This window comes from Ornithodoros turicata, chromosome 9, assembly GCF_037126465.1.
Source record: "Ornithodoros turicata isolate Travis chromosome 9, ASM3712646v1, whole genome shotgun sequence".
Classification (NCBI taxonomy): domain Eukaryota; kingdom Metazoa; phylum Arthropoda; class Arachnida; order Ixodida; family Argasidae; genus Ornithodoros; species Ornithodoros turicata.
In genome coordinates, this window is record NC_088209.1 from 34,181,881 (window position 1) to 34,208,916 (window position 27,036).

Consider the following 27,036-nt stretch of genomic DNA (forward strand, 5'->3'; position numbering starts at 1 on the left):
ATATTACACTTTATGACTATTATACAGCACTATTATGCTGCATGGGTTCTTTTACATCCTTTTCAATTTTTTTCTGACGTGACAGCGATAACCATCATTCTGATGATGTGGAGTAAATTCTCAACTTCAGGAGCAGAACGCTACTTCGTTGCCTTTGGGTCTAGTATGTAGGGGATGATAATGATGGCGAATGAATGCACAGAAAGAAAGTAAAAAGTCATCTGTTAATAATAATAATGGTTGTGTTGGCACGTGCCGTAGGGTTGGACTGCGGATAATTTCGACCACTTGGGGTTGGGGTTCTTTTCAGGTACTCCGGAAACCTCCGACAGACGCTGCTGGAAGCATTGTTTTCCTTCCCCACATTGCCGCCGTTCTCGGCCGGGATTGAACCCGCACGCACGCACGCACGCACGCACGCACGCACGCACGCACGCACGCACACACACACATACACACATACATACATACATTGGATGATGATGGGGTGGGCGATTCACTGCCGATTGAACCCGCGATTTTGAAGTGATTGGCCGATTTTGAGCTCGGCATGTCAGGGCCTCGGTTGGAGTGGTAAAATGCGAAGCCTGATAAGATATAGAGCAGGCTTGCAAGCTTGCCAAGCCCAATATTGGCCCAACATTGGCCCAACGTTGGGGCCAGGATGTAGTGCTGCTTGCGATGTTACGAGGATGGAGAGCCAGCTGAGAGGACTCTTGTCAAAAGTTTGGCAGTTTGTATCAGGTGTGGCAATTTCAGCGTTGCACACCAGCCGTAGGGCAAGTCACTCACAAGCCTTTCCTTCCCATCACCGGAGTTGTTTGGACTGGAAAGCAGACGTCGGAAGGCAACACTGAAGCAGTGACGTAATACAACGGGCTTCTTATGTTCTTATCGCGCGGAAACGTCATCATATCGTGTACGGACGAGCTTCCAGCAGATGAACCGTACCCGAGAACACTAAGAGAGCTTCTACATCTAGAAAACTCTGCCTTCGACAAACTCTACTGCAGCACCACCAGGTGCCCCTTATAGTCACCTGTGCCACCTATAGGGGCCCTTATATAAACTTTCGATGTTGGCGCACTATACTTGTCATGACATAAAGTGATATGCCGCTAAGTATAGCATCCAATAGGAACAGGCGTAGGGCGGGGCTTAAACGTGCCCTTCTTCAGTTGAAAGTGACTTTAGCTCTCTCAGACCTATTCCACAATCAGCGTTAATTTGATGAGTGCCAGCGCCTGGTGTCTGTACGATGTACCTCAGCTTGCGGCTTCTCTCCTATACGAGTGGATCCTTCGTTGCCTCTCGCTCTATGTTATTTATTCTCTTCCCTATCGTGTGCGTGAGAGAGAGAAAAAGGCCTCTCGCTGATTTCTTTATGCGCAAACAAACTTTCGCGCCGGCCCAAACGAGCTGCGCTGAAGAACGTTGGTCGTCCGCTCAAGCAACTGACGGTCGTTCTTGTTCTGATCTTGGCGGCTGTCACCCCAGGCGATGGGGTGGCTTCTTCCCCCATTCTTCCGCTGTATACAGGAACAACATGGTGTGTGTACATTATTGCATATTGCGCCGCTCTGTGGAGGTTTGGAAACTTTTTTTTTTCTTTTTCTTGACGGGACTACGGCTTGAGACACGTGGTGAACGAGAGAGGGCGCTATGATGATTTTGGCAAGGCTTGGGACGCGGCTCGCTCAGGCTTCCCTGTTTGGGTATTACCTAGGTTATTTGTTTATTTATGTCGGTGCCGTGATTGCAGGGGACGTAGAAAGGGAAACTTAAGCTCACCTGCTTTGGTTGTTTGGCTTTAAGAAAGGAGGCGCCCATGTGCATGAGCCAACCTACTTGACAAAAGCAGTGGGATCGTATAGGCTCTAAAAGGGCGCCTTGGACAGGGCTTCCTCGATGCCTTTGCACTCGTGCAGTGAAATTAGGCATCCAAATAGGTGGCGCGGCAGGAACTGCCAATTCTCCGTTTCTGATATGTAGGTAATTAGAACTAAGTCATTCAGGAAGCAAAGAGGGGTAAAGGAATTTTGTGCCATAAAGACAGATGACATGGCGGCGCATAAACTTTCAGGTGAAAGGCTACAATCACTAACACAGGAACCCCTAACAGAATGCACGCTTTAATACGAAATTGTTTCAGAACTATGAGGTTATAATTATGTGTATATCAATAAAATGGTTAGCCGGCTGCAGCAACTCTAGTATGTAAAAAAAATGAATAAATTAGAGAAGATATGAGTAATCAAGTATAACTACCGAGAATAATAAGCATCAGGGACGAGAGCCGCACGATCCGCCAGGGGCGCTACTGATCGGCACGCCACGATTGGACGATGGAAATTTGAATTCTGAACGCGCAGAAGCGTGTGTACGACTACCGTAGCAGACGACAGCGATAGCTCCGATGAAAACGCGTAGAATGATGATGATAATCATCCTCAGAATGAAACATCTGTGGAACGTCCACCGCTTGTACAGAAATACTAAGGTAAGCTGAAGTACAAAGTATTGTAGAAGTTGAGAAAGCAATAACTGGGACGATGAGAAGCGCCACCGCTACCTTCCAAAAATGCGGCGCATAGAAGGGGTGCGCCTGACATGGTCGTTATAATCTAGTAGGTCGTGGACCAGTCCCGGTGAAAAACACAGTGCACGTTGCGAAGCGGACTGGCGCCGCTGTCCGATGGACGTGAAAATAAATGTCAGTGGAACATTCGCGAGAAATGTTGTGAGCTACAATTCAGTGAATCGGTATTGAAAAATGAAGCAGTGCGCGTCATGCCGCGCATATATGGAGCACTACGATCGGACCCGTTCCAAATCCACACGGCCACGATAGGTAAGCGTGCGCTTCTCCTGCTGCCTCATTGGATGCCACCAATCTTTGCCTCCTGAGGACCCCCATTTCGTTGCCGCCAAAGACGGCTCTGTTTTCATTGCGTTTCTCTTCTAAACGGTAGCGCTGTGTGAACTAATTTTGCTTGTATTATACTAATTGAAACACGGACTTTCATTTGAGAGCAAGCTGTTTTTGCATTTTTAGTGCCCCTTTAACTTTTATTAATTTAATTATTATGATTAACTTTTTTATACTGTTCTTGTCCCGGACGTCCAGAAGAAGAACAGTCTCTGTTCGAAATATCGGCGGCTCTCGTTCTGAGGCACTTCCCTATAGATATCCTTACCGGTTTCCTGGGTTTTCTACTTTTACCACGGAAGATAATAGACCGCATAAAAAAGTTTCTAGAGAAAGATTTGTTATTGAAGAAGGAACTTATCCGAAGCTTCTGTCCTATTGTATAAGGGTCGTATAAATAACAGGTCAACGACAACAACAGCTGTACTCGCGCGTAAGCAGTTCGCATGATGTCAATAAAGCCGACATCTCACGAATCTTGCATCGTACCGCTTCCACAGCGATGGCTCTGAATGGCTTATCGAACGGGTGTCTGCGAAACCATTGCAGATGGTGACTTTTAGCGTGCGCGTCATGCACACTGTCGCAGCTAGACTGCCGTACTGTCATACGTCCAGTCACTTCTGTGCCTCCACAGTCGGTGCCGTTTGATGACGCTGGTTTCTTATCTTCTATAAACGCAGTCCCTGTATTAACAAAACGTTAAACTGGCAAGCTAACACGCCAGTTTAATGGCCTGTTATTTACAAAGGGCACCGATCGCGAAGGCTATCTTGTTCATGGAGCGTGCGCAATTAATTATAATCGCATTCACGTGCCGGACGACTTAATTGTTCCGCCTTTTCCCCAACTTGCTGAGTGTTTTATTATTTCCTTTGTGATCATAATTACGTCCACATGCGATGTTTGGCCGCGAGGCAAGATCAATATTATGATTTCTGAACACACTGTCGCGCTCACCGTGCGGGTACACAGCGTTTCTAACCGGGCCAGCAAACAAAAAAATAAATTGCCGCGTTCAATATTTCTATGGCTAGAAATAATAACGCAATAGCCTTAATTAACAAGAACAGCGGGGAGCTTAAACGTTGTGTCTTTAGCGCGGAAAATCTGTTCTTAAAGTAACGCATGGCCGTAAGATTAATGCCCCACTTGAGTGTTGCTCATCTTTGCCCTGTAATAGGATTATGCTTTAATGAGCGACGCATTTACGTAGGTTATTTTTCCCGATCACACAGTGTGGCGGTACATCAAGCTCTGTATTTAGCCGCTTCCTGCGCTCCGTGTCACGTCTCTTTTTACAGTTTATCTCGTGTTATATCCCTGTCACACGGGCAGTCTTCAATTCTCATTAAAACCAACGGCAGTTGAACATGCGCTTAGCGCCACCACGCGGGTAACGTGTCAACCTGTCAGAGAGCATTGGATGCAACGCTGTTTGAGAAGTTGACACGCTACCCGCTTGGTGGCGCTAAGCGCATGTTCAATTGTTATTGGTTTCAATGAGAATTGAAGACTGGCTGTGTGAGAGGGGTGTTACTTATCTGATCGTTTCATCCTCTTTTATGAATAAAGGGGCACTAAAGCGCGAACATTTGTCCCGGATGACCAGGAGCAACGGCACGGCAAACCAAGACGTACGCTCGTCATTTACAACGCTTTAAAGCCAGCTAGATAAAGAAAGCCTCGCTTAAACGGCATGACGTAGTCATTAACGGTCCACCAATCACGACTGTGCTTTCGCCGACTGTAGTCATGGGGACAAGCTCCATCAGCCCAATGGACAGCGACTGGTAGTCAGAGAAACTCTCTGCTTGAACCGTCTGAGGCGATTGGCAGATTGATCCCGACTTTATATGTCCACGTGGTGAAAGAGTGAGAGGAGGCCTTCTGTGCCTAGGTGAAGTGCTTCAAGCATATTTTAATTCTTCTTCAGGCACTTCTCTCTCTCTCTCTCTCTCTCTCTCTGTAGCCGCGCCAAACTATTCTGCATTGCAAGCTATTGAGAACACAGGCATGTGAGGCTCATCCGCATCCATAGTGACAGACACGTTAATGGATTATCAGCATGTGTACGAAGCAGGACGCATACTGGTGCTCCAGTGCGTTCCAGCCCATTGTAGTTTCGTAGGGACTGAACAGGCTGACAGCGCCGCAGAAGCAGCTCTCTCATCACACAGACGGACAAGTATTGCACTGCTGAGAGGAGACAGTCGTTCTATTCTTTGGCGACTAGCAGCACGCACGGCTTCCCGCCAATGGACAAATGACATTCTCCCCTATCTATGCTTACACAAGAGCTCCAGATCCAACGCCCGTCAGATGCCGTCGCTGCGGTGATCTGGAAGATCTGGAAGCACATCCTTGTTCATTGCCCACGCTACCAACCTTCCCGAACCCCTACTTTCAGGGTATCTTAATCAGCTGGACTCTCGATCGCCTCCCTCACTTTGTCAAAATTCCTTGGTTCACGGCCAAGTCCGGCCCACCAATTGCGCTGCCCTCAAAGCCCTTCTGACTCTTTTGGACACCGCAGGACTTCGGTACTCACTGTGAAGTGACTCATTAGAGTTTCGCCCCCTGGCGACAAATCTCCCCAATCATAATCACAAAATAAAGTTGTTGTAGTTCTCTTCCTTTCTTTTTTTTAAGAAATGTGAGCCTGGGGGATTTATGAAAAAAAAAAGGACGGGATTGTATAGTCTTAGTACCGAGAAGGAAGCGTACTAATGATGATTAATAAAAATTCATGGGCTTTACGTCGCGAGACAATTATGATAATGAACGACGACATAGTGGACGGATTAATTTTGCCCACGTGAGAGTTCTTTAGCGTGTCCCGAAAGCTCTGAGCGGCACACCATATTTAACGCCCCTTGCGAAAGGCGGCGTAGGTAAGCACGTTGTGTCCTGCCACAAAGTTCCCGGCGTCCTCGGCCGCCGGGATCAAACACTGCAACCTTGGAATCAGAAGGCGGACAGTAGGAATACACTTGGCCGATTTAGACGTCTTTTTTTTTTTTTTTTTTCTATTACCACTCAACAATCGATTTAGAGGCGAAACGCAGAACAGATAGACGACGGTTACTTCTCGATAAACCTGTGACTGAAAAAACAAACGTAAAAAATATAAGAAAATCGAAAGCACGTGCATCAACGCACGTTACATACAAGCGCAAGCTACGCAAGCTACGTACATAACGATGAAAATGATAGTTCTTTTCGGAAAGAAAGACTTCAACCCGGCGGAAACAGGAAGCAAAAACAAAAGCGCGAATGGAAAGGGGAAATTTTGCCCCTGCCCAAAGGAACGCCTACAGTATTGTGTAGGCGTGTGATAAGCGTCCTTATTGTGTTATACGAGCCCACACGAAGTAAAAAGTGGAAAACATCTTCTGACATATTGTCCACATGTCAAGAAGGCACTAAGCCATAACAAATCGGGTATCTTTTTATCTTTTTCTTTTTCTTCTTTCCTGCCTCCCTCGAGGGACAGATTGAAGTCCACCACATGGGACATCTTTTCTTTACGCTGGGTGTGCCTTTCTTTCGGGGCTATCGATTTATTGTTCCGAACGGCACCGATATAGATACAAGAAAAAAAAGTACGTAATATGTGCTACAAGTTAAGAAAGATAAAAGATAAGCCTTCATGAAAAGTGGTTTCTCCCCGATTTTTTCCCCTGTCTCTGGCTCTCTTGATTCAATTTATTGAAGTCGTTTTATTTGTTCTTTCTGGGATAAAAGAGTGGGAAGCGCTTACAACTCTCTGTATTTGGTCATGCATAGCACCTGTAAATCTGTAATACAGCGGCCCTATGAAGAATTAATGAAAATATTTAATTGAGTGTTGCATATGATGTACGCAGTATGAGGGAAAACGTCCTTTAACCCACGTTTTCCACTTTATACATTTATCTTAAAAGACTTTTATGTTGAATATCGACCTGCCAAGAGCACCTCTTTTGTATGTAGTGAGTGGTGCAGGTGTTGCTTGTGAATTTACTATTTCTTTACAGCTTCACGTTCATATTCTGTTACCTCGTCGTTCATGGAATTGTAAAAAAAAAAAAATGTTGGTTGGTTGGCTTTACAAATAGGGTAAGTACACTTTTATCATATATCTGCTTCACGACAGTTGTAGAATTGTGTCATCATCACTTCTTCATCATTTATTGTTGTTGTTGTTGTAGAATTGTTTACACGGCGTTGGACAACTTTGAAGGTCCTGTTATGAGTTTCTTCGATGACAGTGTATCATTAGACACTGACAAATAGAATAAATTTTTATTCTATTGTCATTCTATTGTTTATTCTACTGTAATTGAATGAATAGAGAAGATAATCCCTCCGGAGTCCCCTGTGCGGCCCCACATTTCCATCGTCATCACATCAATCTGTCGTGCTATTTTCAATGATTTTCATTTGTTCAGAGATGTTCGAGACCATGATGCGGGGGACGCGCTGGCTTTCACTGCCTAATTAGGACCTACAACAGTAATATGAAGTACTTGAAGTACCAATTATTCAAGTACTACTTTTAAGTACATCACAAATTGTGTACTTTGTATTGAAAGTTAAGTACTTTTCTTCAGTACTTTGTCATCAATTGCTCAAGTAGCTAGTAATGCAAAAACAACATTAGAAAATATGAATAAACATACTTTTGTGTTTGGAAAAGGCATTTTTGGAAAGGGAAATGCATTGGAGACAGGCTTGGGATGTTGAGAAGTTATAAGAGATAGTTATTTTATATCGTTCAACAGTTAAAAGTTGCGAACACGAAAATAGACACGAATGCTATGCACTGCGAGAGGCAGCGCGATGACCGCTGTGTGTTGGCAAGACCTGTTTTATGGGCTCTTTACGCCGTGTGTCGGAGATTACAAGTGCTCGTTAAAGAACCCCAGGTGGTCGAAATTATCCGCAGTCCTACGTTGCTGCACGTACAGCGTGTAGCCACGGGAGTAGGCAGACACACCTTATCTGTAAATCTACTCCCAACTATTCTTTTTTTTAACCTTTTCAGCAGGGTGTCGAACCGAAACGTTTTTCGTTCCGGTTTTCGTTCCGGTTACACCATAAACGATCCGGTACCGGTTCTGCTCCGGAGCAAAAAAATAACGGTTCATACCGGTTTTTAACCGGTTCCGCTTCTGCTGGAAATATTCATCCCCATAAAAAAAATAAATGTTACAAAATGTAAACCCGTTTTTTCCGCATACACGGTATTTAATATTAATAAACAGCTGTGAAATTGGTGGCTCCTGGTTCCTGTAGGTTAGTGTCTGTTCAAATGGGCTTTCTCCTTTCTTGAAGTACATGCTACAAACGGTCTTGTTTGTTGTGATGTCATACGTAAAGTACTTTCTTTCTTGCTGGATTGGAGCGATCGCGTCCTATCCGAATGTCTGTTGATACTGTCTAGCCAGCAAGCACCACCGCACGAGTACGACGCAAATGGAACACCTTCACTCACAAACGCGCTCGATGGCTCCGTTTTATTTTCTTCGTGTCCTGTCCACAAAAGAGTTGCCATTTCGCACAGGCTTGCCCTCGCGTATACGTAAATGTATTCAACTTAGCTGCTCTCAAACAAGGAACGCGTTGCGCGACATTACCGTTAAAGAAGCCGCTACGCAGCCCCCTTGGGTCGCTGTTTAGTTGAGGAGAGTTTGCGGGGATCAAATTAAAATGAACACTACGGCACATTGCTAGAGAGTCCCATGTACCTCTATGTCTGTGTGCGTGCGCGAACGATAAACCATTACAAAGGGAGCCTAAGGGTCATAGTATACCGACATACATTCCGCCGTAACCGTAACTCTCGTATAGTATCCATGACATGACTTCAGAGCACACGACGTCTGTTTCATTCGCCTATCTGTATTCCAAACTGACAAAGTTTTTTCTTGGACCGAAAACCGTTAAATATATTTTCCGGTTTCCCTCCTGAGCGAAAAAAACGTATACGGTTTCGATTCCGTTCCGGTTCGCACCAAAATAGCGGTTTTTTTCGGTTTTCGGTTCCGGTTTTCGGTTCGCTCCGACACCCTGCTTTTCAGTGTGCTATTGATAATTCGGTGTCTATCAAAAGGCAGCAGTAAGCGCTCCTGACGTTTCAATAGAGTTCCCCGAAAACTGCGCCATTGTCACGTGGTCTGCCCACTGGTGCGCAAAACAAACACACGTGGTCGTGTACGCCAGAACACGCGAATCCAAGTTCCAAGTGTGGCCGGCACCCACCACTGTGACGCCTCAGTCGCTGCAATGCTTACATAACACGGGGAACCTGAAAAATGTCATACACAGCGTAACGTTCTTCGTCACATGAATAAAAACGACAGAATGATGAGTTGTCGGGGAAAATGTTGTACATACCGCCCGTCCAATAGGGTGCTAACTCGAGTTTTCCTTAAAACGAGCGGCATTTCACAACACCGGCCGACATAGGAGATTAGTAATCCAAAACCAGCTTTTCGCTAAGGCCTGCGGGATGCGCGATGTTAAGATTATTCAACTCTGTTCCCGTTTCCGCTGATTCGAATTGTGGAAATCAGGATGGAGAGCGGACATTTGAAACCACAGTAATCTGGTGATTATTGATCTTTCCAGATTGTTGTAAACATGAGAGACGTCGGTGTTCACGGAATCTTTCCTCTATTCTTTCAGTTTCGCTCAATTCCACCAAGTTGGGATGGATGGAAGTGAAACAGGAGATTGTGCAGACTATAATGCTTCGGTAGATTTTCAAGCGTAGGGGCCAGACGTATTGAAATATATCGACCATTGGAGCTCTGAACGCTGTTAGTGGGACTAACGTGTGCACAGGTCAAGCACAGGTGTCCCTGCAAAGGAAAAGTACCGCTCTCCCACTGTTGGATGTCTCCTGTTTGAATGCGACTGCATTCAATTTGAATTTCGCTCTATGCAGCGGTTCTGCTGTGAGGTTAGACGCCCTCGTGTGTATGCCGCTCTATTTTTGGCGGCTTTCTGAAATTGTTGTCTGTACTCTATATCAAGAGCGTGGACACGGCGACGAACACAGGGTCGCGCTCAAGATACTACCCACAACATTGTCATCTCGCTATTTCACACCTAGCAGAACTGGGCCCTCTTTGTAGATTTTTTTTGTGATCCTATATCTTTTATAAATGTTTTCTTTTCAAATGTGTTCCCTTCACGATATTTTCTGATACGTACACGAAAGCTATTTCCGTAGGATGTACGCCATTTTGAGAGGAGTTGAGTTGGTAAAAAAAAAACAATGGAGAAATAGGCACTCATTACGAGAGCCGGCTACTCCAGATCACTTAGGAAAACACAAATGGCTCTCTACAATAAAACCAGTGAGTGACAAAGACTCTCAGTCAGTCACTCACACACACTGTCCACACACACTGTCCACACACGCTGTCCACACACGCTGTCCACACACGCTGTCCACACACACTGTCAGTCACACTGTTTCAACATACACCGCGAGATGCTTTCCACTCAGACCAGACATTTTAATACGACAAAAAAAAAAAAAAAAAAAGAATCCTACTCCCGCGTTGGACGTACTACAATAAAATTTGAAATCGACGTGCAACGAATACGATCTTCTCGTCGTAACTAGATTACAAATTAGATTATCACGTAACCGCTTGTTTACAGAATGGAATGTAACGGAGCTCTCCTCGTAAAAAAATCGTGTTTTATCGAAGCTGTTGCACTTGTACACATACTTCGATAATACATTGCTCCACGATGATTTTAAATCGAATATCTACCCATTCAAATATTCACTTCACGCAAGGGACCCTTCCTGAAGCTTTCAAGTGTGATAATATAGCGCGTTTAACGCTTATACATATATCCGAGTGCCTCTAAAATACTTCGCTCTGCATAAACCGACGCCTCCAATTTGTTATTCAAATGTTGTATTATCTTCTCGCTCTAGGAACATGTTGCAATAAATTTGTTCCAAATGGCGCCTCTGTGTAAAAGAACATTATGGGAAGACATCTATGAGCGGCTGCGTAAAAAATGGGCAGGAAGTAAGGAAGGGTGTTCCGAACGATGGGCCCATTTGCGCACGAATTAATTTTTGCGCCACACACTCAACATCGCTGTACAGCGGTCATTACTTCAGCGGAAAAGTAATGGCAACGGCGTGGGCACGTAATTATAGCGAGTATTTCGTACTATCTCATGATGTAAACCGCGGAGCTCATGTCGTTGATTATATAGCTCGGATTTAGTGTACTATTCATAACACCAGCTCAAACCTGCCGCTGGGAAGTAATAGTGAGAGCATTCGTGGGGAAATTGGCCGTGCGTACTTTCTTTTTTCCTTCGATTCCTTCGATTTAATTCGTTAAGAATTTGCTTGCAAACGATTCTTCAAATGCCGATTAATTATCGAAATACAAAGCGTGTATTCACGAGGTTTGTTTTAGTTTGTTCAATTTGTTCTCGTGTTTCCGTCATTCCTTCATCATCTTTGTTTCACGTGCAATGGGGTAGGGTACCGCACCGCCGCGGTGAAACGCCCCATCTCATCGTCCGCATATATTGTTGTTGTTGTATTCGTATCCGTTCAAATAACGGTTCCGCGCGCTGGCTTTCTCCTACTTGTTTCTCTCACGTCACCGCTCACCTCTCCCGTCAAGACACCCTCCGTACAACTCCGTTAAAAACCCACTTCGTCTGACACTGATGTATAAACGCTGCTAATATCACTCTTAGGTATCCCGGCAGAACTCCTGAATAACTGCGTATGGTGCTACCGTGGTCCATTGTTAAAGGACGATAACAGAACAGCGAGCTTACATCTTCAAGCGTGGCAGTGAGAGGGAAGGGTATGGCAGAGCCATACACTTAGCAGACGAATTTTTCAGCGAGAGACGTGACCACGCAGCTGCTCCCCACGTTGATGCTACGTGTACGTCACACGGGCCTGATGACGTCACGCCAGGATATAGCTCGGACTGCGCTTTGACGGAAGTATCTTTGCTGAACATTGCTCCGTCCACTTCCACCCTTATTAGACTGGTAAAAGGAACGGACGTGAAACGTTCCTAAGTATCAGTGGTCCGAGGGTGTATTACCGTTTACTCAGCTTCCCGCAACACCAGTCTCCAACTCCGCACCTGATACACCCAAAGGAAAAACGGTATAAATTGAGGAAGACTTGTACAGCTTCTAGCGCCCAAGATTGTAGTCACTCCCTTGATCCTGAAATTTCCCCCCCAGCACTGCCAGTAGTACTTAATCGCATAAACTTCTGAGGATTTAGTCCCCAAAAAGACTATAATGGTTGTGGCAACGTAATTTTGGTAGTCCCCAAATGGACTAAACTGGCTCCTCTTTCTTATCGTGTGCGCAGTAATAGAGTAGTTAGCAAGAAAAAAGAAAGAGAGAAAGGAAAAAAGGGAAGGCCAGCCAAACGGAGGTGTCGGCTTGCTCTTCCGCAAGTAAGTCATCAGAAAGTAAATGAAAAATAAAAACAAAAACAAAACAATGATGAAACATAAAAAACACACACAGATGAGAGTAATGTAGGGATAGGAATACAGAACCTTCTCGAAGCAAAACACACGAATAGCCACTGCAAACTGCAGAGTCAGAAAATAGTGTTCCTATGATTTTGTTTATGTGTCACTGTTTGTTTAATTGTTTTATGTCACTGTATGTTGATCGTGCAAGTAGCGGATGAAAGGAGAAATCTACGGTAAACAACTGTGTTCCCCCGCATATGTGCCTTATACGAATCCCCGGATGATACCTCCCTCGCGGTTGGTTTCCCTGACGTTGGTTTCCACGGCAACCTTTGCAGTACAGCACAACGAGAGAAACTCTTTGAGCACTGCGAACACTTCCAAAGTGCAGCAGAGTGGAAGCAAATAACGGTTGTAACCTTAGCAACGTAACGATTTAACCACGACCAAACTCCGCAGGTGATGCTCCAACGAATATGCTTGGGGCTCAATGGGGCCTTTCTATTCGTTCGGTTCGGTGGCTTCGGGAACCCGTGCCACACCGGTGTCTGCTTGTCTGTGGTTCGTCCACGTCATTTCCATCACACTCATATAATATTCCACATTATTAATGGGGTAGGTAACGCGGTTCCAACGGTGAAACATCTCATGCCATCGTCATCATGATGTAATTGTCTCTTTTTCAGGTTTAAAGAAGCAGTCAAGGCCCGTTCATAAATGCTTCCTTTTCCTTTTCTTTCCTTTTTTTGCTGTCGCGTATTGCGCAACAAGTACCACGGATTTTTAATCCAATTAATCCAATGCGTTTTTGCGCAAGAATGAAGATCTTGAAGACCTCTAGCATGGCGCACGAGCGAGGTATTTACCGCGCGCTTCCTCCTCCTTCAGGGAGCTCCAGACAACTCTTTCAGTGAGCCCGGGTAATGCTGACGGCACTACGTGACGCGAAGAGTACCTCGCAATCAAGGCAGCGCCATACCCTTAGCAGACGAATTTTGAGCGAGAAATTAGACTACACAGCTCCTCCCCACGCTGACGCTACGTCTACGTCACACGGGTCTGACGACGTCACGTCAGGATATCGCACCGGGACTCCCAGGTCGCACCGCGCTGCTCTGCTTTTAGAGCGCAGCACTTACGCGCCCCTTTCTGAGTCGGCGTTGTAACCGGCAGAGCGGGCGAGGAGCGAAGCGAAGGACGAAAGTGCGGGAGAGCCTGAGAAAGAAAGGAGCGGGGGAGCGTACGGCGAGAGTGAAGAGGGCGTGAGGAGGAAAGCGAAGAACAAAGGCACGGCGAAAGCGAAGAGGGGGCGAGGAGGAAAGTGAAGGAAGAGAGTGCTACGAGAGCAGTCTAATGAGCCACGCTCGGTCTGGGGCTTCTGCCTATTTTATATATTAGGACACGCTGATGGCCACCATGACCATCCACAACTGGGATAGGAGTGCTACCTGAAGAAAGTACTATGTGTGGAAAATATAAACAGTGGCGTATAACTTAACCTCAACAGCTGCGCTTAAATTTCGCATTACCGACTATGGTATACGTCCAGTGATTTTTTTGTGAGCGTTCTTATATATTTAATTGCGCGGGGATAAGACGCCTCACAGTGGAAATCAGAGATGTAGCGAACCTTTCGAAATTCGAATTCGCAAAGTTCGCAGACGTTCGACTTCGACGTCGCATGCGCGCCGATCTCCTTACCGGAAGCGGAAGTGTGTTTTACGATTCGAAAAGGCCTCCAAAAAAAAAAAAAAAAGACAGACGACATATGGGGTAGGTTTCATAGATGCGGGTGCGTTATTACAATCTCGATCGCACTTCCTGTGGTAGTGCAACAGTAGTAAGTTAGTACTGTTGAATTCAATAAACATTTCCGTGCTAGTGAGCGCCTGGTGGTGTCGTTCTTTCTCGGTCCCTCTCTGTGCTGCGCTCGTTTCATCGTGAACTTTTACTGACTAGCCAAACTAATGTTTTGTCATGTTTGACAAACGACGTACATTTCAATGGTAAGAGCTATGTCGTGAAAAGTTGAAACTGCTGAGACCGATAAAGGCCAAGTCTGCCAACCTCGGCGAATTTTGGCTTGAAATTCGAAAGTTCGTCGAACCTGGCGAACCAGCGGGGTTCGACTGCGAACTTAAGGTTCGCGAAAAGTTCGCGACATCAACAGTGGAAATAATGTGCATGGTGGCTCCTCATACACTGCTTGAAAAGAGGCACTAATCTGCAAAAATTTGCGGGCTATCATTGGTCTCCCAAAACGACTTGTCCAATCATCGCGAGAGATACTTTGAACAGACCAATCTGAGGTCTCTCCGCATTGTTGTCCTTCTTGAGAAGGAGAGGGGGAGGAAAAGCCTGCATTGCGGTTTCCTTCGCACATAACTCACGAACGACGTAACGGATGAATCCTGTTCTTTTTGTGTCAATGTCAAGGTAACGGCATCTTTGATTCCCAGAGGAGAGCTTGTTCTTTCTCTCATAAACCGTAACGGGAAACAAAATTGCGAGTTGGAAAATAAAACGCGTTTTGAAGTAGCTAGTCCTGACTGGGTCGAGACTACCCTCTCCATATTTTTCTTTCATATCCAATCCAGTCCAATCCAAAGAAGAGAAAGAGGAAACGGACAACACCGGAAGGCATGCACAGGTGACGCACTTTCCTTGGACTTTTGCCCGAGTTCCCTTCTCCTTCGATAAATACTTTTTTTAAACCTGTACAGCAAACAGGACACAAATGGGTGTCCTACATGAAGCATCGGCAACCCTAAAACACTGTTTGAAAGTGAATTGAGCTAAAGGATCGACGAAGAAGAGATTCTTAACAGTAAAAATCAAACTTTGTCGGAAATCGATCGGCATTATCGTTGCGCTGTGCCTTTCATGCGCGCACCTGGCAAGTCAGCAACGAAGGACTTCCTTACAGGCATTACGGATAAAGTAAGGCGGTTGACACCACCAGTTAGTACTCGAATCACACACTCCTATTGCCGGTCACATATGCTACATCCACACCTTAGAGAGACTCAAATACAGCGTCCTTCAGTGCAGTCACACGTTCTTTATTTGAGGGATAGGCTGTTAGGGCAAGACCACGCTCCACAGCCTTTATGGGGATGCAGGTATCATGGGTCGATCAGACTATGCTGCGTAGTACTTTCTCTTCCCCTCCACGTGCCGCCGAATGCACGAAAGTTCAGCTCCGTACTGTTTCATGCAACGACACGACTAGCGTTTCGCCAGTTTTCTCTCTCTCTCTTTTTTTTATTTAGAATTTCTTAGTAATGAGCTGCTGATGAGCAGCTATAGAACGAGCACGACACTTAGGCCCTAAGCCTCGCAAAGCCCTTCCGCGACGATTACAGAACGGCAGTTTGAAACGAACCTCCTGAGGCTTAAGTGTCTGGCTCCTTCCGAATGTGTTCACTATATCCTCTCGCGCTGCATAAAGATGACGCTCCTCTCGACGTGGGCGGCTCCGTGAATGTGGAGGTGCATGAAGAATATAAGACGGCGCGTACGGTGGTGGTGGTGTGTGTGTGTGTGTGGGGGGGGGGTTAATAATCATCTTTAGTTCTATAATGGATTTGTTTTGCTTATGTATGTGTACAAGTAGCGCGCTCCTATTGTTTTATTGTATTATAACCAACTCCCATCTGTAGTGTGTACCTTGAGGGTAACATAAATAAATAAATAAAATGCGCTCCCCGTGTAACCGCCTGCTGAATATCCCCAGATCAGATCCGAGAGGAAGACGCACGGAATAATAAACACGCTATATCTATCTATATATATATATATATATATATATATATATATATATATATATATATATTCCCTTCTAGCGTTTACGGTTCAGAGAGATGCGAAGCGGGTCGCCCAAACGCAGAGGTCGCTTGCTGCATGAGACATGACCTTTTATACACATTGCAGCTCCTTCCGCAGATCATTGCCATTCACTAAACTCGTGAATTATTCCGTTGTTCCGAACAACGGCTCGAAGGAATGACTATCCCGCGGGAGCAGCACATCGTTTATTCATGGTTGCTTCTGTCCGGTTGATCAGTGACGTGTTTTTGCCTAGCAGTCTACCTGCCGGTTTGGCGGCATATTGATCGAGGAGGATCACAGGGAACTGTGCCAAAGTTGACCATGTTGCCTGAAGTAAAACCCAGAGAAAACTCCCATACGGCACAGTCTGCGCCGGGATTCGAAACCGTGTCGCCTCCTAGTGTCGGCGTGCAATGCGATTGGAGTTGTCCGTTATTAATGCGTTAGCACTAGCAGCCCCATTTCGAAGAGAAGCCGGCGTCGTAGCGCGGTGATCAAGGTGTCCGTGTACAGCGCGGCACGTGACGGAGAATAGCGAATCAGGCTGCGCTCCGCAAGCTGATTAGCTGTCCTCCGTCACGTGAAAGCACGGAGCGACGGCAGCTGGAGCTTGAGTCGTCGTCAGTTGCGCCTCGTCTCTGGGAGTTTCGAGCGGCTGAGTTTGTATCATTTCGTGTGGCGTATGGAAAAGGTTTGCATTCTGTCTAATGCTAACGCATTGTCATCGCATTAATTACACTAATCGCCCTCAAATGTTTTGTTTCAATATGAAATTATTCGGAAATTAATAGAATACCGCTGTCATCAGGAAAAAGACAGTTGTAAACAGCTGCAACAGAATTTACATGCATCATTCGTTTAAGTCTTGCTGTATGGTTAAATCCGCCTGCAAACCAAATTCAGGATGAATGCCCTTTCAGTGAACTCCGTTCGACGTCTCTCTTGACGCCAGCCCCATTACCAACGGGCCAGCCTGGAACATCTTCCTCTATTTACTTCTTACGTGCCACTTGCAAGATTGATACTTTTTTTCATCGACCTCGTTGCCAAGCATTTGTGCTGGACATTGATAAATGAGCATCAGTTGGAACTTGAAGACAAAGCTTCATGCGTCTATTCCGGTCCCACAGCAACACGACCTTGGCGCTAATTATCTCGTACCTGTACACCAAGTAGAATCCATAGCAGACTTAGTACTTCCTCTTGATTTTATGCGTATCGATTCATTTGGCGTGGCAAATGATTTTGACATCATTGTCATTGCCTTGTCAGGTACAAAAAGAAATTGAAGAGAAGTGCACATAATTTTGAATCGAGAAATACCGAAAGAAATAGTTCCAAAAGTAGAAAGCGAAAGCTAGTACCGTAAATAAACGTAGAAAGCTTCGATGTCTCCGTGGTAAGTGGTGTGTGCAACTGGGTCTTCAGACGCTGTTCCCGTGTGACGTGAAGCATGCTACGGCTCCGGTCAACTTTAATGATAACACTGGAAAAAATGTGGTCTTGTTCCCGAGCTCTATTACAGCAACCCTTGGGACCATGAGGAAATCTTAATTGAACAAAACTATTCTGTTAGTTTAACGCGAGGATTTTGTTCACTTAACATTCCCCGAGTGCCCCAAGGGCGGCTGTTATTGCGCTGGGAATTTAGACCGATTTTTTTTCCAGTGTCATTTATTAAGGTTGACCGGAGCTGTACCATGTGTTATACAATGATGCCCGCTGTGTCTGCATAGGGAACAAATTTCAAATGTGGTCCGACGACGGCAGCATCGACTTCAGTTTGAGGAGTTCCGAAAGAGGGACGTAGTCGACGAGGAAACAGCGAAGAACAGGACAAGATGTGACGATGCGAAAATCTCAAAATGTTCGCGAAGTGTTACAAGGGAGACAGAAACACTCACTCACTCACTCTCTCTCTCACTCACTCACTCACTCTCTCACTCACTCACTCACTCTCACTCTCTCACTCTCACTCTCACTCGAAACGAAAATCAGCAGCATTTTCTTCAAGTTATTGCGTGTACCATGCACCTTGCGCGGAGGTCCGGATAAAAGTGTCCTTATTCGGTAGAAATTACCCCAAAAAGCTTTCCTACCCTCTGTTCATTACGTGGGGGCAATTTTCACTACAACTGACTGGTCCCAGCCGTGCGAGTCCCCGGTGCACACAGTGAGTTCTTGAACGTTAACGTTCCTTGCGGCATCAATTTTCATTACCTAATACTTTAAAGGCAGCAGAACTGGAATTGTTATGCCATAGGTGTGAAATCTATGGCTGCGCATATATATGACTCACCATGAATGAACAGAGCCGCGCAATTTTCGCTCTCGCGCACCAGCCACCTTTTGTGCTAATTCGCCATTTTCGTTTCCGGTATCGAGCACGGTTTTTCTAAAGGTTGTCGTGGAAACCACAGAACAAAAGTTTTGTACCTTCGGGTGACGTTTGAAAAGAAACGTTCAAGGTGGCGGTGAGTGAAAGCACCGACCGAGGGGGGGAACCGCAGACCAGAGCTCGAGGTTTGATGACAAGTGAGAACACCGCCAAGGAGCCCTTATACATGTTTTCCCATGAATTTTCACGAAAAAAAAAAACAAGTAAATTAGATGATGTCACGCGGTGGGTTACGCTCCGGAATTGCAATACGACACGTCCCGAGCATGCACCACACTTCATTATTCATTTATTCAGAGCAGTGCGTTGGAGCCAGTCTATTAAGACCGTGTGAGTCATTCTGCGTTACATTAACCGATGATTTGGGCATTGGCAGATAGTTACAGCGAAAGCGGCGAAGTTCTTCTTTTTTTCTTCTTGGGGGGTGGTGTCTTTATGGGAGTAGCCAAATTTGTCGTGCGACGAAATAAACCTCTTCCTATGATTATTATTTTTTTCGCCAACATCAACATCAACTTCGTTATTTTTGGCACCATGCCAACGGCCCCACGAAGCAAGGATGATCTCGTGCGATGTTCCTTTTTTACTTACGTATATACATTTTTTTTACATAAATGTACGTAAAAGAAAGGGAATAAGAGTGGAAGTAAAGTTTGTAGGAAAGTAAACAAGTTAGTGACTGACTTCGATAAGTTCAAAGGAGGTATCTTATTTGCGTAATTCTACGGCAGCGAAACTTTATAATTTCTAACAAAAGTGATGACAGTGGACGTTTCGGCGGCTGGTCAACCTAGATGTGGAATGCGAGTACTGACAAGGCGACAGTGCTTTTCGCTAAGACGGACATGGACAGGGACAAGTCCATAAGATCAAGGAAGCCTGATCAGGTTAGGCAATAATGTGCTCTGTTCAGGTAAGTTAAATCGTTATCATTTAATATCTGATTATGCCGCTTTAAACACGTAAACATTATTAACGTGATGTATGTGACTTACCAAGTATTAAGCAGGTCACGCCCCTGGTCTCATTGCCCGCGAGTCGGCGTACGCTGAAAAGGATAAAGAGAAAATCAGACCCAAGAGAAGCGAGCGTCAGTAACAGAAAAGTCTCAGAGTTGTGTCTGAAGTTATGGAATGCGTATATGCATACAGGGTGTTTCACCTAAAGTGACAAAAAATTCTAACTGGCGACGCACTCGCCGGGGGATTGTGGGGCTTTCGGCAATTACAGTCTAGAAACCTTTGCCGCCATTTAGAAAGGCTTTGGACAATCTTTAATTTAAGGAAATGTATTATTTCCAAGTGAACTTTGAAAATTGCCAAGCGAACCTCACTTTTTTTACAGAAATATGAAGTCCGAATAAAAACTGTGCACAGTGTCGCGATAGAAATAGTCGAAAAAAAAAGTAAAAATTCCGCTTAAGCCCCGCCTGCTTGATAGTTGCAAAGAAAAGCGCACGGAAGGTGCGGAGAGAGAAGGAAGGTATGTCGCCAGTTAGAATTTATCATTTGTGGTGAAACACCCTGTATACGCGCGTCGTACAGACTCAAACATAGGGAAAGGTTGCGTGCTTCCTACGAATAGCATTCAGTAAATTACTTGACCTGGTGACTCCACCACAATGTGTCCTACTTACACATGGTTGACATTGTAAAAAAGACCACGATCATTCGCGATGTGCGAAATGATATGTACAAAACAAACAATAACGAAAGAAACGACTCGGGGACAGTTTCCGGAAACATGGAAACAAGAACGAAGTAGTTGCAAATTACAATATTTTTCGTCTTTCTCGGGATCTGGTTTCGAGAACACGCTCATTAAAATTAATAATTCCCGCGATTATTCTAGAAAGTTATTGCGCAGCACTCACCTCGCAAACGACTGTCTTATGTGTTAATTATTTAGGCTAGTCGGAAACATGCCACTGCACATGCGCGGCGCTACGATATCTATTGCAAACACTCAGTGATTATATTGCTTAACGAGCTGGACTCTCGCCCCCTCTGTCTCAAAAAATTGCTTGTTCCCCGGTCGCATCCAGTCCACCAACGCTTTGCCCTCAAAGCTCTCTTGACCTTTCTGGATACCATAGAACTTCGATCCTTATTGTCAAGGGGCTCATTATTTCATTCCCTGTATCACCAGCAGCAATGGGGTGGCGTATCGCCCCTGGCGATGAAACTTCCCATTCGCCATCTTACAATAGAGTTGTTGTTGTTCAGCGAGTATTCCCATTTGTTTCTGACGCAGTTTTCTTATCACGAAACTAATATAGCCAAAGAGCCTACAATGCGGCCGATAGGCATGGGGCGTGCACACTTCATTTATTCTACTTATTACAGCTAGTGTATATACGTTATGCATGGGGGTCAGCTCTCTGCGCAGCTTCAGTGTTTCCCTCTCACCCTATTGTCCGTGGAGGGACCTCTTTGGTCCCTCTCCTAAATAAGGAGGCAACATTTCAGGGTAAAGGCGCACGTACCCGTACAGGTCTACGAGTACTATAGTACCCCTTTATTGCTGCCTTGTGAGTGGACGGACACTTCTTCACGTGGTATCTCCAGACGTCACTCTCTCTAAACTTCACCCTCTCCACTACTCAGCGACAAACTGTCGTAGAGCATTCGGAAGTGCCAAACATGGAAGAACTGCAGGCATGCGTGACATTTTTCGCGTTCCGTGGATTCTCTTCCAACGTCGTTCGCGTGAATGTTACCCATGCACCGCTCGGAAAGCTTACGAAAGACATTTTCCGAAGCAATTGCAGAGCATTGGCCTTACCGTTATGCTGGCTCGACGATATCGTTTCCGCCCGGCCGTTAATGGAGTGCCTATATACTTAAGCTACGTTTCTTTCAGCGAACTGTACCTTCTTGTTTCGCTATTTCATTGTTTCCGGAGCATTTGTGTATTTACGTATCTTCTTCGGGTTCGGAGTTTCAGATTATATCGGTGCTTCAGCGAAATTGCGAAGGCCATTGCAATCGATTTCGCTGGTGGTATATCAGGAAGCAGGGAATAGAGAATAGGAATCACGAACAAAGCAAACTGTTTGCGAACGGAAATTCAGTCCAGCTGTCCAGAACAGGTGCATCTGTCCATATGTGCCGTAGCTACTGGGGATATGAGCTCTGATTCCCATTTGCTTGCCTGAAGCGTTCACGTTTTAGGTCCATTTCATTTAGGTATAGTCGTAGAAGAAGGAATGCTACGGGGACATCGTGTTGCTCGTTAAAGGGACGGTCTCATCCAGGAACCCATCTATGAATCTTCGGGAATCTAAACTCTTGGGCACTGATTGATTTGTAAAAGAAGAAAAAATGATACCTCCTATATGACTGTCTGCATAACGATTAGTGAAGGAGCTGTCGTTTCCTGTATGTCTTCATAATTATCTGTGTCTCTGCTGCTTTGATCTTCCTTTTGTTTATTTTATAGGGCTTCCAGGGAATAGCAAGCCTACACGATGACTAACCTTTCCCTTCTGTTTTCTCTTTTTTATTAGCATTAAACATATCCCCCCCCCCTCCTTCCCCATCTATGAAACAGCGATACCACTATGTTCGGCTTCCGCCGATAATCTACCAAGCTATTTTTTTCGTTCGAAAAGCGCTTAGATATTAAATAAACGGATTTTAAAGATCAGCCCTGCTTCCGCGCCTGGAGAAGCTCTGTCAGCGTGACGTAACTCCCTAAGCGGAAAGAGTGAGAGCGCGGGACTCAGAGGAGGAAAGGCACCGTCCAGACGCCACGTAGACGTCCGCGGCATTCCTTTCCTCAAGGTCGCGCCCTCATTGGTTCTTAGGGAGCGACGTTTTCTCGTTCTGCCAGAGAGGGAATTCCGGCGTTCTCTCGACATCCGCCGTCTGCTCTTGTCATTGTATTCCGTGTATTCCGTGTATTGCGTCACTATTTCGCGTGGGGTTTTCGATACTGTGGTGAGCGGACGTGGAGGAATAGTATGGCAGTATAGTTTCGAAATCGACTAGAACATACGCGACCATCGCTTTAAGTCCACTTATGTTGCGTCCTCGTCCCAATGCGCCTTTAGGTGGCAATTAAATAAATAAAAATATTTAGATAAATAAAGAATTTGACGAAACACAAAAAGATTTTTATATAGAAAACATTCAGTCAGTATGTCTTAATTGTCCGAGTTTGAACCACTTGAATGTTGGTAGTCTTACTCAAGTGTGGTAAATATGACGGACTTGAGGAAATAGTTTGGCATCTTGATAAAACTGTAGCTTTAAAAACTGCTGCAACATCGACTTGCCAAGCCAAGGAACTGATTGGTCCTATAAGAGCAGACAGACGTTACCTCCGAGCACTGTGGGGTCCAAAAATACCCCTATATACTGAACAAACATTCCTATAAGATGCTGACCTATCAGCTTTGCTTTCGAAAAGCTGTCCGCTCGCTGTTTGGGATGATGTAGGTGGCAGAAAATAAATCACGATGGGAAAGAACAAAAAAGAACTGGAAGCATGCCATACACTTGACGCCCATCCTTCTCGCCATAGGTGCTAGAAACGACATTTCTACGCATGAAATCCCAAGTAGCAATGTCAAGAACGTGATAAGGCATGCATCGAGTACGCGACGAGCTGAGACACACGTACACTTGCAATGCTACGCACGTTTCCATTTAATGTGGTATTAGAATAGGTTCCTACGAAGCCGTGAACTGAAAAATAAGATAAGCTCTCGCAACAACGACAACAACAATAAATGACTGAAAAGTGATGATGTCATGATATGTTTCCTCGTGGTAGCCACAGGATGAGGTTGCCTCACTTCAAAGTGGTTAATAAATGAGAGGATGAATTAATGGTGGGCGCGAAGACAGGTCAGAGTTATCGCTGCATACAACTCTGCAGACACACAGTGTCACAACATCATCTTCCAGTGGATCTGTGGAAATGAGAAGACGGACGAGGCTGCTCGAATTGCTCACCATAAAAGAACCACTCAGAAAATCGACTTCACGCAACAAAGTACTTGCTCGCCTCCTTACGTAATCGCCTCTCTAAAACCATGTGGACAGGCGACGCCATAAATCACTCGTTTCTCGCGCGAATTGACCCCAACTGCACCTACTGCCTCCCATCGAAGATGCCAAGGCCGTTAGAGTCCGTAATCCATCGCCTGCGACTCAACGTCCCGTTCGCAGCAGCATTCCTTCATAAGATAGGGGTCGTTGGATCGCCGAACTGTTCAACTTGAGGAACTGTGAAGAACACGGAGCACGTGAGGCCAAAATCTCCATTTTATTTTTTCCTTAAAACCAACCAGCCAACCAACGGAGCACGTGGTGGTCACCTGCCGACGCATCAACGCTGCCTTTAGTGTTGAGAAGGTAATGGGGAACTGGCACCAACAACCTGCGCTGTGTGCCCTGGCGAACTGGCTCCAGGACATACGTGCTGAAATAATCTTTCAAATCATTCAGTGCTTTCACACATCAAGCGTCATGGAACAGCTGTTCGCACCCGTGCGACCTACATTTACATTTTTTTTTTCTTTCTACTTCTATTCTATTCCATTCTATAGGTCAGAGTTCTGTTGAGAGCCCCTCGAAGAGAGCAGTACATTGCACACAATGTAAGAGAGAAGCTGAATTAATTTCATTTGTCGCCTGACACATTTTATGCCCTGCACAATTTCGATGTGTATCTACCTTTACAGTGTATGGTGCGTGCCTCTGCATGTTCGCACACTGAGCTTCTGGGAGTGCCAGACCATGACGAGACTACGGTCCTGCATAACCAGATCAAGATGAGCGTCTTGGTTGGTAGTGAACGGTAGGCTTCATTGTGAGTGGTTAACATGCTGGCCATGTCATATCGGGACTGGGAGGTATCCGGGTTCGCATCATGGTTCCGACTGTGCTGCCTGGGGTTTTTCTGGGTTTTCCTCAGACATGTGACGGCACAGTTCCCTTAGAAGTCTGCCCAGGACGCACATTCCTCCAGAGCGCTAGTTCTGACTTTGCCCACTTCTGTGAGGCCGACAACAGCGAGCTCTTTCGACGGTACCACCAGCACCACCACCACCACCACCACCACCACCACCACCACCACCAAGCATTATTACTGTAAACATTTCCCACCCCGACCGGCCAACCTAAGTGCTTGCGGCGCGGTCCACCCACAGCAGAACTTGCAAATGCTGTTAAAAATAGCAGGGATGTCGCGGTCGAGCAGAATATAAAGAAAGAAGCTAATTGAATGCAATAAAAGCTTCCGTTGCGTAAATTCTACGGAGGAGAAAAAGAAGGAATTAAGGAAGGAATAAAGAAGACTGCAACGCACAGAAAACGCGAGAGGAGGTTCATAGAGGGCAGGGCACTCGTCTCCATTTTTGCCGACGCAAACGTTTCCGTTTACGTTCAAACAGAACGAGGGCAGTGTGAAGTCGCACGAGTGGGTACTACTTTTTAACACATTAGAATTAAAGGGGCGTTCAACCGATATAAGAGTAAAGGGTGTATCAGCTCCTAAATGTTCATTTAACTTTGAAAAAAAATTTTCGGAAATTGAGGAGGTCGACAATGAAATAGTAGCACAGTAATTACAAAACGCGTCGTGTATTATTTCTCAAATATGCTCCGCGCTTCGAGTTCTCACAACAATAGCGTCGACGTCATTTTCACGTTTCAGCCGGGCCACCACATTGCTAAATTTTCTAAGAGTTTTTTTCTTCTTTTTTTTTAGAGCTACTAGACTACATTCCACAACGTATTACAGTCAAACTCTTTTACAACGAAACTCAGGGGACAGCAAAAAAAAAAAAAAAAATCGCAGTAACGGTATTTTCGTTAAAAAGGTGTTCGCTATAAAGGAGTTTGACTGTATTTGTACATCTCTTCCAGAAGCCGTCAATAACAGAAATGACGTTACTTTGCAACTCGTATTTCTTTGAAGTGAAAGCATTTGCTGACGAGTCACGACGCAAAACGTTATTCAGGACTGAGTCGGGACATACAGGATTCTGATACGTCGGTTCCGCCCGCTTGACGTAATTCAGTGACGTTTTTACCCGGGTTCGAATCCCGGTGCCGGCTGTGCTGTCTGGGGCTTTTCATGTGTTTTCCTCAAACGCTTTCAGATATATGTCGGCACAGTTCCCTTAGAAGTCGGACCAGGACGCACATTCCCTAGGGCGTCAGTCGTGACGTTGCCCACCTCTGTGCGAGGCCGACAGCGGCGAGCCCTGGCCATTTTTCATTACGCTGGATGACAATTTCTATATGTATTTAATTGTTTCCCATCATACGTATACCACTGTATTCCGCTTTCTGTAATCCGCTCCCCCTGTAAAGCTATTACCTTGAAGGCAGGGATGGGCATAAATACACTTTTCGGGTATTTAAATATAAATACAAAATACTAAATGTTTTCATGTATTTAAATACTGCTTATAAATACTTTATGTTGAAAGTAATTAAATACAAAATATAAATACAATAAGACAGTATTTAAATACTGTAACTACTTCCGTAAATACTTTGAGCCGTCTAGGCACATTATTCTTTTAAATTAGTGTATAAATGGAGCCACCTATGGATGCATCTCTGCTGCACACAATGCCCACATATTTCTTTATTTTTCCGTGATGCAGTGTGATGATTTTAGCATCTTGCGTGGACCGACTTTCCATTGAACGGAAACGTCACCTTGAGTCTCAGGAGCAGCGAAGGGGGTGTTAGGACGGTAACGGGAGAAGAACCCACGACGACTCAAAACCAGCTAATGAACCCGTTATCGCTTCATCCACTTTCTGTATGTTGAATAAAGTGTTTATTTGCCGGTTTTGAGTCGTCGTTGTAAGTTCTTGTCCCGTCTGTCTGCCCTGTCCAGTTCCTCCCGCTGCAACGGGGATGGCGATGCCCTCATTCGCGCATTGTGGTGTTTTCTAGAAGGACGGAAATCCCTGAACACACGGGATGAGTGACCTGTAGCCTCTAACCAAGCTATCCTTCATCGCTGGAGGCTAACGATGTGGAACTCGAGAGAAGCCCACAAATACAGGAGGATGAGATATGTGTATTTAAGTGTATTTTAAATATAAATACGCCTAAAACGGTATTTAAATATAAATATAAATACATTTTTCTTGCCTGTATTTAAATACGTATTTTAAATACATGTATTTATATTTTAAATACTATTTTAAATACAATGTATTTAAATACTGCCCATCCCTGCTTGAAGGTGTCACAAATAAAACACCGTGCTCTAATAGCGTCACGCACTATGAGATGTGATGGATAGAGCCCACAAAAATGGTCGAACTCTCTTTCCGAAACACGTACGCATGACGCGACATGCAGACGCTCAGCGCAGACTAAGCTCAGGTTTTCACCAACCTTACCCACAGTCGTTTT

At 45.2% G+C, this 27,036-nt stretch overlaps 2 protein-coding genes across 2 annotated transcripts in view; one reads left to right on the plus strand and one right to left on the minus strand.

Annotated features, from left to right (window-relative positions):
* Positions 1–27,036, plus strand: part of LOC135368711 (T-cell activation inhibitor, mitochondrial-like) — a 284,743-nt gene that overhangs the window by 173,843 nt on the left and 83,864 nt on the right. The window lies entirely within an intron of this gene.
* LOC135368713 (tachykinin-like peptides receptor 99D) overlaps positions 1–27,036 on the minus strand; it is a 244,829-nt gene that overhangs the window by 168,498 nt on the left and 49,295 nt on the right. Inside the window, exon 2 of the mRNA XM_064602170.1 lies at positions 19,639–19,691. The gene's annotated coding sequence lies outside the window, so the exon portion shown is untranslated. The remainder of the gene's footprint in view (positions 1–19,638; positions 19,692–27,036) is intronic.